The 12,233-nt window shown below is 35.1% G+C and overlaps 1 protein-coding gene across 1 annotated transcript in view; it reads right to left on the minus strand.

Moving 5' to 3' along the window:
- Positions 1-12,233, minus strand: part of LOC127419700 (armadillo repeat-containing protein 1-like) — a 118,724-nt gene that overhangs the window by 73,973 nt on the left and 32,518 nt on the right. The window lies entirely within an intron of this gene.

Raw genomic sequence — 12,233 nt, forward strand, 5'->3', positions numbered from 1 at the left:
TGCAAATGTGTGATAAATAAAGAAAATTATAATTATTATCTATTTGTTAACATTAGTTAAAACCTTTAGTTAACATGAACTAAAAATACTTTTCCTGTACTTAATGTTTATGTTAATTTCAACATATACATTTTTAAAATCAAAAGTTGTATTAACATTAGTTAACATAAATTAATGCACTATGAACTAACATGAACAATTTTATTTTTTATTAACAAACATTAACAAAGATCAATAACTGCTGTAAAAAAAAATGTTGTTCATTGTTTGTTCTTGATATCTAATGCATTAATTAATGTTAACAAATAGAATCTTATTGTAAAGTGTTACCAAAATAATTTATGAGTTTATGGACGTGAATTGCTCAGAGTGGAATTCAGTGTAATTCTGACACAACCCAGACACTTCACTATAAAAAATAAAAAATTCAGAGAACCAACAAAATGTGCTTCATGCAGAAACTTCAAACAATATTTTTTTTCCAGTCAAAAATGGTATTTAATCAGACTAAATCAACCTGACAAATTAGGTTACACCACTAAAAGTTTGAAAAAACATTGATTTTGCTACGATTACACCTCTCATCCAGCAATTTCCTCCACCGAAAATAGAGACATTCAAAAACGCTCTCTTGTAAATAATACCTCAGATAATGATCATGTTCGGAGACACAAATGGATTAATGTCAAAACGATTTTGTGTTGATGTGGCTTAAGTCTTAAAACTTTAACCACTGAACAAGACTTTTGGGTCTAGGATTTAGGCCAGGTCCATCCTAATGCTGCCTTCATGTGCTATCGGAATTATCATAAATACGAGTTTCCCACTCGGAAGTTGCACATGAACGACCCCTCAAGTCATAATCACCACTAGGAAACTCTGAGATCATTTTGATACCAGAGTTTCTGAGATATGAGAAAACGTAAACTTTCAACATGGCAGAGGAGAGGGGGGCCTGGGTAGCTCAGCGAGTAAAGACGCTGACTAACACCGCTGGTGTGGCGAGTTCGAATCCAGGGTGTGCTGAGTGACTCCAGCCAGGTCTCCCAAGCAACCAAATTGGCCCGGTTGCTAGGGAGGGTAGAGTCACTTGGGGTAACCTCCTCGTGATCGCTATAATGTGGTTTGCTCTCGGTGGGGCGCGTGATGAGTTGTGCGTGGATGCCGCGGAGAATAGCGTGAGCCTCCACACGTGCTACGTCTCTGTGGTAACGCGATCAACAAGCCACGTGATAAGATGTGCGGATTGACGGTTTCAGACATGGAGGCAACTGAGATTGTCTTCCGTCACCCCAATTGAGGCAAGTCACTACGCCACCACGAGGACTTAGAGTGCATTGGGAATTGGCCGTGCCAAATTGGGGAGAAAATGGGAGAAAACAAAAAAGAAAAAACATGGCAGAAGAGAGTATAGCTTATGTAGAGAATGAATGGTTTTATTCATTTTTTAGCTCATTTTTACCGCTTGCCGTTTCGGTCATATTCATTTGTGTATCAGCAGCCATTTGATGCATGTTGTAAATTTTTACACTGTGAATATAGCTTGTATTTGACTAAAATCCATTATCGTCCGCAAGCTTACTGAGTAATATGTATTATGGTGTCGTCCATTTTTCCTGTTTTTTCTGACAACAAAGGCCTTGAACATGACGTACTCGTAAATACCACTTCAGATGTGGGAAGTAGGGTAATTTCGACAGCACACGAAGGCAGCATAATATGTTTTCGCTTGAAAATCATTGATTTCACTACGTTGTTTACATCACTTATCCATACTTGTCATAAACCTAACCTATCCTATAAACATTGTACTGGAACTCCCTTTTTCTCTACCAAAAACAGAGACTTTCGAAAAAAGCTCTCTATTAGCGCATACTATGGAAAACGATGACGTTAGGAAATTGAACAAAAACAGAAACCATTTTCAAATAAAAACAAATTAGTGTGGAAGTGGCCTTTGAATTCTATTGTCCAAAACAATGAACTATTATATTTGAATTTTCTTTGTTGACTTCATCTTCTTTTGTTTGTAAGAACAAATCTCTTCGGTGATTTTCTTCCTGCTGTCTTCAATTCTCTTTTATTGCCTTTATGTCTCAAGCGATTTGTTTTCTTCATTGTTCTTGCATCACTGTTTCTTTCTCTTTGACCTACTTCTCATCTATTAACTGTTGTACTGTTGTTTTTGTGTTTACAGTTAATGTAGTTTTTCTGTGATTATCAGCCACTGGCACACTGCTGTAAATATTTTTCTGCTCTCTCACAAACGAACTGTCAAACAAACGAATGCCAAAAGATGGCCAAATCTGAGGACAGAGACAGTTTCTTTAGCTAATCACCCTCAGCGCAGCACTCTCCCCCTCCCTCTCCTCTTTGTCTCCTTTCTTCTCTCTCTTCTCTTTATCTGCTCAATCTGTGTGTGCTTTCTCTCAGTTTGAGAATGCATGTGTTTGTGTTTATGTGGCTGTGTGCAGTCAGATCGTTTTGGGCAGGGGTTTGCTGTGTATCGCTAATAAACCATCTGCCACCTCAATCCTTCGCTGTGTTCATGTGTGTGTGTGTTTGTAACTTTGGTTTCTTTCATTTACACTTCATCAGCACATACTTTCTCTTTATCTCACGGTGTTCCGTCATCATTTCAACTTTTACCTAAACAGCTCATTTTCCCTCTTCTTCCTTGTGCTGTTCTCATAATTGAGTCAAAGAGATTGATTATATTTTTCATGTTTAATGAAATTATGTTTAATTTCATTAGTGTATTTCAGATGTTTGTGTCTGTCAGGTTTCTTTAGTTAAAATTTGAAGAGCTTGTTACTACAACACCTTTTAAGTTGGACCAACTAATTGGTATCTTGGTGGTGCTGACACACAATCTTATGTTGAAATGTAGATCTGTTTAATAAAGAATATCTTATTATATTATTTTCAAGAAAATGTAAAATTATGGACAGCTGTACTTAAAAATTCAATTTTATTGAACTAAATAATCATTGATAGTTTTGAGTTTGCTCAACATATTTTATTGAGTTCATGGAACTTACAGTCCATCTTAAATTGTTAAGTTGGTACAACTAATTTTCCTGAAGTTCATTAAACTCAAAAATGTTTTGCAGCTGGTTGACTAACTTTTGAAAGTTTACTCAACTTTTTATGTTTACAGTGAAACGAATTTGTGTGGATGTGGCCTAAGTCTTAAAACTTTAACCGTTGATCAGTGTTGGGTGTAATCCAATTACAAAGCAATTAGTTACTGTAATCTAATGACTTTTTAGTCAAAAAAGTAGTAATGCATTACATTTTCAGTTCTTTTAATCAGATTACAGTTACAGATTTTCAATTTTCAATTTAATTACTTTTAAGTACATTATAGGGTTATGCTTATTTCTAATATATTATTCATGTAGAATACATGAATTATGGTAATGAGTCATTGTGAAGAAGAAAAGTGAGGTGCTGAGTGTATGACTTCAACAATGAACAAGGAAGAAATATAGAAATTATTTTTAATTTGTTGAGCGGAATAATGTTTAATAAAGTAATTTAAAATTAAAGTAATTAGTAATGTAATTACTTTTTCAATGAAGTAATTAGTAAAGTGATCATATTACATTTAATTATGTACTGAACTGCACTAACATGTGTGCTTGTAGAGGAATGTTATTAAAATCATTATAAATCATGATTATTGTTAGTATCAAGTGCCTGGATTTCTAAGGAGATGTAAGGGGACATTTTGATGGAAAACTTTTGTTGGAAAAAAAAATGCTCTGTAAAAAATTGGTAACCTGCAGTTGAAACATTAACGAATTAAGCTATTTCTACCTGATCTAACCTTGAAAATTAGTTACTGGTCTAACCTAACATAATAATATTTTAATTAATTTATATTTTATGCATGAAACACATTTTTTAAGTTAACATTTTCTTCAGTGTGCTTTTGCAGTCCGTTGCAAAATTTGTATTCTCACAAGAGAATCTGTAAATGAATCTAAATCAAATCCCCTCCACTATAAAATAGTTGCAAAACATTCAAGTGTGGGATTACAAATACTTTTGTATGCAGACATCTCTCGTGAAAACACAAATTATTTTATAAATGATTACAAAAAATTATTGGGAGAAAAATTACAAATATTTTCCCTTATAGGCACTCAGTGTGAATTAATTTAGTGTTTCATTAGAGCTCATGTTTGCATGTGTGAGGCCTAGGCTACAATTAATTTGGTACATGACTTTAGTGCAACTTTAAATTGTACTTCAGGCTGATTTGAGAAAGTTTTCTGTTTACAGGTTGAATCTGTCAGCCTGATTTGCATACTAAATTGACTCAGAATACAAAGCTAGTCATGTTCATCTTTAAAAATCCCCAGCTGTGCTCTGTAAAAATTTCACAATATATTCATAAGACCTCTATAACATAAGCCTATAGAAAAAAAGATTACTCATTCATTTCACAAGAGGCTCTCTGGATTATGTTTTCTTTGTGATGAACCAAAATAAAAGGCCATCAAAATAATACTAAATATATAGGGCCTATTTAAAATGTCATAACCGTAGCCTATCCAAGTAAAATGATTTAGTAATTCTTACTAATAATAGGCAAACAATATGCTAAACACCTCCAATCTCATATTAAAACGTACTTAATTTTAACTGTCAGTAGCTGTTAAGAATACATCTCTATGATCTAACATAAGATCATATCTTTGATTTTTTCAAAATATTAAACACAGCTGTGTATGCGTCAAATGCCATGTTTATAAATGGGTGCTGTGGTTTGGAAGATTTATTATTGGAAATTTGAAATGATACAGCAGACAAACCTGTTCTATCTAAGTGCTGCCCTAGTTTGTGCTATTGATATGTTTGATAATTATTATCAATTAATGCATGAATCAAAGCATCTTTAGACACACTTGAAAAGTGCCAAAAAATTTATTTCACATGACTTAATCAACCTGAATACATTAGGTGACACTAACAAAAAGTAATTTTAAAGGGTCAGATGAAGAAGAAATAGCACCTTAATGTAACAATGGAGCAGTTTTTCATGTATAATGAATTAACGTAATATAAAATAGCCAATTTGTGACAGCCTTGTAGCTCTTTCACACAAATACACACACATACACTTATCATAGCTGCTCAGAGGCACTGTACCTGCCAGTGGAACGGGGAGTGTCTACTAGGCCTGACCACAAAGGAAATCAGCCTATTGTAATCTTCCCAGTGGGTATTTGTGTGTGTGTGTGTGCTTGTGTTCATAAGACAGAAAAGAGTAAGACAGAGAACAAGAGAGAGGACCTGGGTGAAAAAATATGGTTCTGCTGCAACATCCTGCTAATAATTTATTGTGACAGGTTGAACGAACTGAATTTATGTGCCAATCTACTTGCGACACAGAGATGCCCTGTTTTACACACAGAGGAAAAAGAGCTCTGACCCAACCATGAGGTATGAAAGAATACCATGGTAATTCTTGCCACCTCATGTCATGAGGCGAAGTCCAAATGTACAGCATTTTAAGTCTAGAACCATAAAGGAAATCCTATAGACTCAGTGTGTGTTATTTATTCTTTCTGACATACAAATCAATTCAAATTGCCGCCATAAACAAATGCACGCTTCTAATTGTTTTGCACAAGATTTATGGGGTTGTAGCTGCATTGTAGGTGGAGTTTGCATTGAGGTTTGTGTGTTTGTGTCTGTTTTCATAGTGTCATCATGTAAACTAACCACTGACAGGTAAATTGGTCAGAGCTGACCATCCTGCAACATTATCTCACAAACAGCCTTGATTATACAACTGAGCCTAAACCCAAGTTAGAGTCAACATTGGCTGGGGTCATTAGTAGGGTACAACGGGGCGAAAGGCACACCTTAAGGAAAATTAGCTTTTTTTTTTCTGATCAAGAAGTGTATCAAAATATATTTCTTTTTATTGAATATTGATGGAGCAACATCATTTGTGTGAAAATAAATAATAACGGAAGGTTGTTTTGATTAAAATTCATTAAGAAATTAAAAAATTGAAAAAAGGTGGCAAGGAAGCCTTTTACCCCAAATTTGAGGTAAAAGGCCCCCAGGTGGGTTAAAGTGATATCTTGTAAATATCGGGACAACAGTTATAGGGAAAAATTTGTCAACTTAGGCAAACACTTTTGAGACAGCAAGAAGCTTTTTGAGAAACTAATTATGATCATATTTATTCAAAATAACCACTTCAGAAAAGGGTGCACCATTTTCTGTTAATTTCAATCACATTTGGCATGTCATGACATCGCACGTATTCTATAAAAACATTAATACCCATTGTGATTGGGTCCGTCAATGTGAGCAGACTTGGAACATTTTCTTAACAAATCAATTCCCCCCACTTAAGAAAAACAATGTGGCAATGCTATCCTTCTACTTATTGGACAGTTCTTAAAATACTTTTGATTTAATGACCTTGAACAAAACAGAAAATTATAAATAAGTATGTTGTCCAAACGTAAATGTGATAACTTGAGATTGTAATTAGCAACATTTTAAAAATGATTAAATATTAGATCAAATTACCTCAAAATCAAACTTTAGACATTGTCTGCGATGATCTTATGGATCATGAATATTTTGCAGTGTATAGTGATAAACAGGTTTTTAGGAAAGTAGTGTGGTAGTTTTTGTTGCTGTTTAGTGTTGGGAGAAAATAAAATAAAAAATGCCTTTTACCCCGGTGGGCCTTTAGCTCTGTTGTACCCTAATGAAAATGTTGTGAAATTTGTGATAGAGCTGCAGGAATTTTCTTTGTTTTTAAGAATTTATGAGCCAGAATAAAGCTATAAAATAAATCAATTTTGACCTTGTGCGAATTAAACAATGACATAACTTTTTTAAAGGAATTTCTATAGGTAGTTTTTAGAGCGCAATCTGTATTTTGGGTCCCCAGCACAGTTAAGGCCAAAGTATTTGTCAGTTGTCCACATTGCTGATCGCTCCGCGCACAGTATGCGTGATGCAAATTTCATCACCAGCACAGCCGCACAGCCTGACCGCACGCCTCTCAGATTTTCTTGACCTGCTGACGCGATCATTGTCTGTGTGCATCGTCGGCGTATGCTCGGGCCATTGAGTGTACTAAAAGAGTATCACTAACCATAGTAGTGCACATGCGTCAAATGCATTCGTATTCAATCGTGGTCAGAAATGTATACTTTGGAAGGCAACGCAGTAGCCCAGGCGTGATCCGATCCTTTAGTCAAAAGCTAACTCTTATTTTTTTTTAAAACACTAAAGTCTTGTCTGATATACACTGAAACAAAAGGTTAACCCCCAAAAATGTGCTTCATGTGGTAACATCAACATTAACTTGGTTGGTTGGATTAAGTCAAAAATATTCTTTAACAAGTTTGAATCAACCTGAGGTTAAACCAACAAAACAAATTTTAAGAGATAGGTCGGGTAGAAATAGCTCCTTAAGGTAACAACTGAAGGGTAACACTTTTTTGCAGTGCACTGTAAATCTGTTATAAAGTGAATAAATATTGACAGCACTTATGATTGTTAACGTTTTGATTCTTTCAATATGTTAGCTAAAAATGTTTTCACCTCCTGAGTTCTGATTGGAGGATGCCTTTAGAGACATTTGTGATGTCATTATTGAGCTCGGAAAAGTTCCGCACACCATGTTTCCAATATAAAGGTCATGCTAGGAGGATTGTGTCTGTGTATGAGTGGTTCTCTGTGTTGGAAGGAACTCATTGCACCTGTGTTTTTGTTTTTTTGGTGTCACCATAACACACACACTAACACTAACACCACATCATACTTTCTTTCTCTCTCTCTCTCAGACAGAGAGCAGGTGTGTGGGGTTTTGGGGGGCTGCGCTCCTGTTCTGAAAGTCTGCTCGTGTCTCTTCATTGACAGGCCTTTCCGTTCCTGTAACCCACAGCATTCACACACACACACACATGCACACATATAGTGAACAGATGCTTGCTACACACTCTCATGGCGAAATCATAAGGATTCATATGACTTTTCTGAATTTGGCTAATTCGTATGATATCATATGACTGCACTCATATGAATTTGTATGACTTTCACTACTTTCAATAATTCTCTGTTTCTTCCTCTCATCTCTCTCTCTCTTTTCTTTAGTCATATCTTTTCCCCTCATTCAAGTCATCTGCTTTATCAGTATAACATTTCATTTACAAAGAATCATTGTTGAGGCTAAAAATAATGGTGTAGAGACAATGATGAAGATGAAAACCAATAATCCATCATTCACGTTTGATCATTCTCAGGCTTTGCTTCTCTTTTACACATTCAAAGTCAAGTCAAAGTTTGCCATTTGTTCAAAAACACAACACCAGCAGCACTTGATGACAATGAAATACTTTGTTCTTTGCACTCACCATTGAAGTAAATATTTAATATATAAAAGAATTGTAGTAAATAAGTGAAAAAAGAGCAATGGTAACAAAAGGATAAGACTAGAAGGCAATAGAAAGTTGTGCTGTATGTGCATTTTTTTTTTTTTAATTTTTTTTTTTAAAGAAATGGTAAAATAATAAGATTATAAGACAATATAAAGCCATGTGCAAAATTTAGATTTGTGCAAATCTTTGATGAAATATGCACTGTGTAGATAGATAGATAGATAGATAGATAGATAGATAGATAGATAGATAGATAGATAGACTGACAGACAGACGAAGGATGGACGGACGGACGGACAGACAGATAGATAGATGATAGATGGATGGATGGATGGATGGATGGAAGGATAGACTGACGGATGGACAGACAGACAGACAGACTGGTGGGTGGATGGATGGATAGATGGATGGATGGAAGGACAGACAGACAGATAGATAGATAGATGGATGGATAGATGGATGGATGGATGGATGGATAGATCTCTACATAAAACAGTCTATTCTGAATATATATTATCTAGATCTCGTTACAGTAAATCAACCTTACATGTGGTTGAGGGTTGTTATATTATTCTAGTTTACTGAACCATGAATAGCACTAAACAATGGAGAGGCTTCTTAGTATTGCTGTATCAGTGTATATTTGGCACCACTAGTGTGTTTCTGAAGATGGATGTGGGTGTGGGCAGGCCTGCAAGCAGGTGGTTAAGATGGGGGATGTGAGAGCTGGGCAACTGTAAATTTAGGCCCTGGTCTGAGCCAGGCCTCCGCCTCCAACAGCCACACAGGAAAAGTTATATCCTCAAGAGACTCAACCAGAGTTTCTACAACACAAACACACACACAAATACACTTATCCATGTTCAAACACTTGTATACAACCCATAAAGGGACATTTTTTTTCTCATGTTCATTTTCTCACCCCCATGGACACACACAGGGGGGAGCATCTGTTAGCGGTCGAGTTGGAAAGTGTTGCCATCAGTGTGAAGACCTTGGGGACTCAGAACTCTTGACAAAACAGCTCACTTAAAGATCTAACCCCCAAATATCCCTCAAAAACAGGGCAGAGTGTGCAAATAAACACACACAAACAACACACTTATATGATGGTGATTCTTCAGTTAGGGGTACATTTGACTACATTTAATCTTGTAAAATGAAACTTCTTTAAACTGTCCATCTTATTTTGCAACACGGAAGTAAGAAGGGGCTGCATTTCCGGCGAATGTGACTAAGTTCCGCTGCCATTGACTGCAGTGTAAATAACTAGAAGGTTATAATACCAGAATTTAGTGATATGGGCTTATAAACTATCACACAACCACATGATGTACAGCAGAATTATGTGCCAATGTTGGATAGTTTATAGTAATATAGCATTTATAGTAAAAGGGTAAATCATTCACTTGTTGCTGTGTGTTGTATTGAAGAAAATCTGCTTCTTTCTTTACCGAAATTGTGACGATACAGTCTTTCTTGTCTCCATGTAAACCTCATATGCACCTGCATAACTTCCGATGATGCATTTATTTATTTTCAAAGGTGATGTTTCATAAGCCATGCTGAATGCGAGATCTGCGTATCTTTTAACTATGCACCGTTTACTCAAGAACGGAGAGTAAAAGGCATTTGTTATTTTGCCAAGATGAAACAAGATGCAGTTTTGGTGCAAAGAAAGTTGAAGCAGCATTTTCCCAGCATCTTTCTTCTCTCTGCTGGTTGTGTAAAGTTTGTGGAGGCATGTCAGACGGTGCAGAGGACTGTCCATGTCAGCGCCTGATTTCATTCATTCTGCCTGTGCAACAGTGTGTGATAAAACGATGGCAAAATGCGATAAACGATAAAACTATATGCGCTCTAAACCAATGAGTTTATGAAAATAATAAACGTAATTAATGATAATAATATGTCGACATTTATTGCCAGTCTGTAATATAAATCAGCATAATGTAGTATTTTTGTATCGCTAAAATAGCTGGAAGTGGCTTATACCAGAAGTAGCCCACATTCAAGGTTGATAATGGTGGCATCTTAGTTTCGCTGAAAAATAAGGTGGATACTGCCCTACAAAGCCAAAACGCAGTAACTACAGCAACTCATGAATGGAGAAAAATGGCTTAAAATTGTTTTGATTGTCTAGCCCAGGGGTCAGCAACTTTTGTGAAATGAAGCACCAATTTAAATTTTCCTTGTTAATCACTGTCATGTTGTCAATGCCAATCCATAGGTAGATTGGCCTGCAGGTGTGAGGGACTTCATATAAATTAAATATATACTCCTGTATCTTGACGTTTCTCTCTGGCCAGATTACCCCTCAGGTTGCCAACCCCTGGTCTTGCAAAATGTGGATTATAAAATAGTCTCAGTATTCTCTAAATCTGAATATACAGTAGATGAGCCTAAACCTGTCTGTCATAGGACAGTTATTAGTGTAAGAGACTTAAAGGGGTAGTTCACCCATAAACAAAACTCACCCTCATGCCAACCCAGATGTATATGACTTTCTTTCTTCTGCTGAACACAAACAAGGATTTATAGAAGAATATCTCAGCTCTGTAGGTCCATACAATGCAAGTGGATGGGTACCAAAATTTTGAAGGTCCAAAAAACATATAAAGGCAGCGTAAAAATAATCCATATGACTCCAGTGTTTAAATCTATATCTTCAGAAGCAATATGATAGGTGTGGGTGAGAAACAGATCAATTTTTAAGTCCTATTTTACAATCAATCCCCACTTTCACATTCTTCTTTTGTTCACATTCTTCATGCATATCACCACCTACTGGGCAGGGAGGAGAATTTATAGTAAAAAAAGACTTAAATATTGATCTGTTTCTCACCCACACCTATCATATCGCTTCTGAAAATATGGATTTAACCACTGTAGTCATATGGAATACTTTTACACTGCCTTTATGTGCTTTTTGGAGCTTCAAAATTATGGTACCCAATCACTTGCATTGTGAGGACCTGCTGCGCTGAAATATTCTTCTAAAATTCTTTGTTTGTGTTCAGCAGAAAAAAGAAAGTCATACACATCTGGTATGGCATGAGGGTGAGTAAATGATGAGATAATTTAAATTTTGGGGTTAACTATCCCTTTAATTTCGATCATAACTCAATTTCGACAAAATATATTTTTTTGGGTTTCATTTTTGTTACAACATTAATCAACATTAAAAATTAATGTCCTGGGATGTGATCATGGTTTTGATTGAGTGTTTATATATATATATATATATATATATATATATATATATATATATATATATATATATATATATATATATATAAAATGTGTGATGGTGAGGATTTATGCTAATTTTAATGGATGGTAATGACATGTGATGGTAATAAGATTTCTTAAATTTTGGAGAAAAGGTTTAACTTACTAACACAACAAATTAGTATAGTCAATTAACCATGAAAAAATAAATACATTGATTGTTAATTAATTAAAATTCTCTCAAAAGGTAACATCTAATAAACCTAAAATAAATGCCACTTTTTATCTTTAAGCTTATATCTCATTCCCATGACAACCATATATATATATATATGAAAAATGTAATTGTTTTCAAAAATGCTTTACCTGATGGTAATGACAGTAGTATTGAGAATAGTGATTGTACATTGTAAAAAATTTCCATAATTTTAATGGTAAAAAATTTGTATTATGTTTAACAAGAGAGAACATGTACTTTTTATGGTAAATTATTGTTAAAATTATGGTAACACCCAATAATCAGGCGTCCCCAGATTTCCTGTGTGACCCATCACATTTCATTATATTTTATGGGAA

The sequence above is a fragment of the Myxocyprinus asiaticus genome, chromosome 29 (genome assembly GCF_019703515.2).
Source record: "Myxocyprinus asiaticus isolate MX2 ecotype Aquarium Trade chromosome 29, UBuf_Myxa_2, whole genome shotgun sequence".
NCBI classification, from domain to species: Eukaryota; Metazoa; Chordata; class Actinopteri; order Cypriniformes; family Catostomidae; genus Myxocyprinus; species Myxocyprinus asiaticus.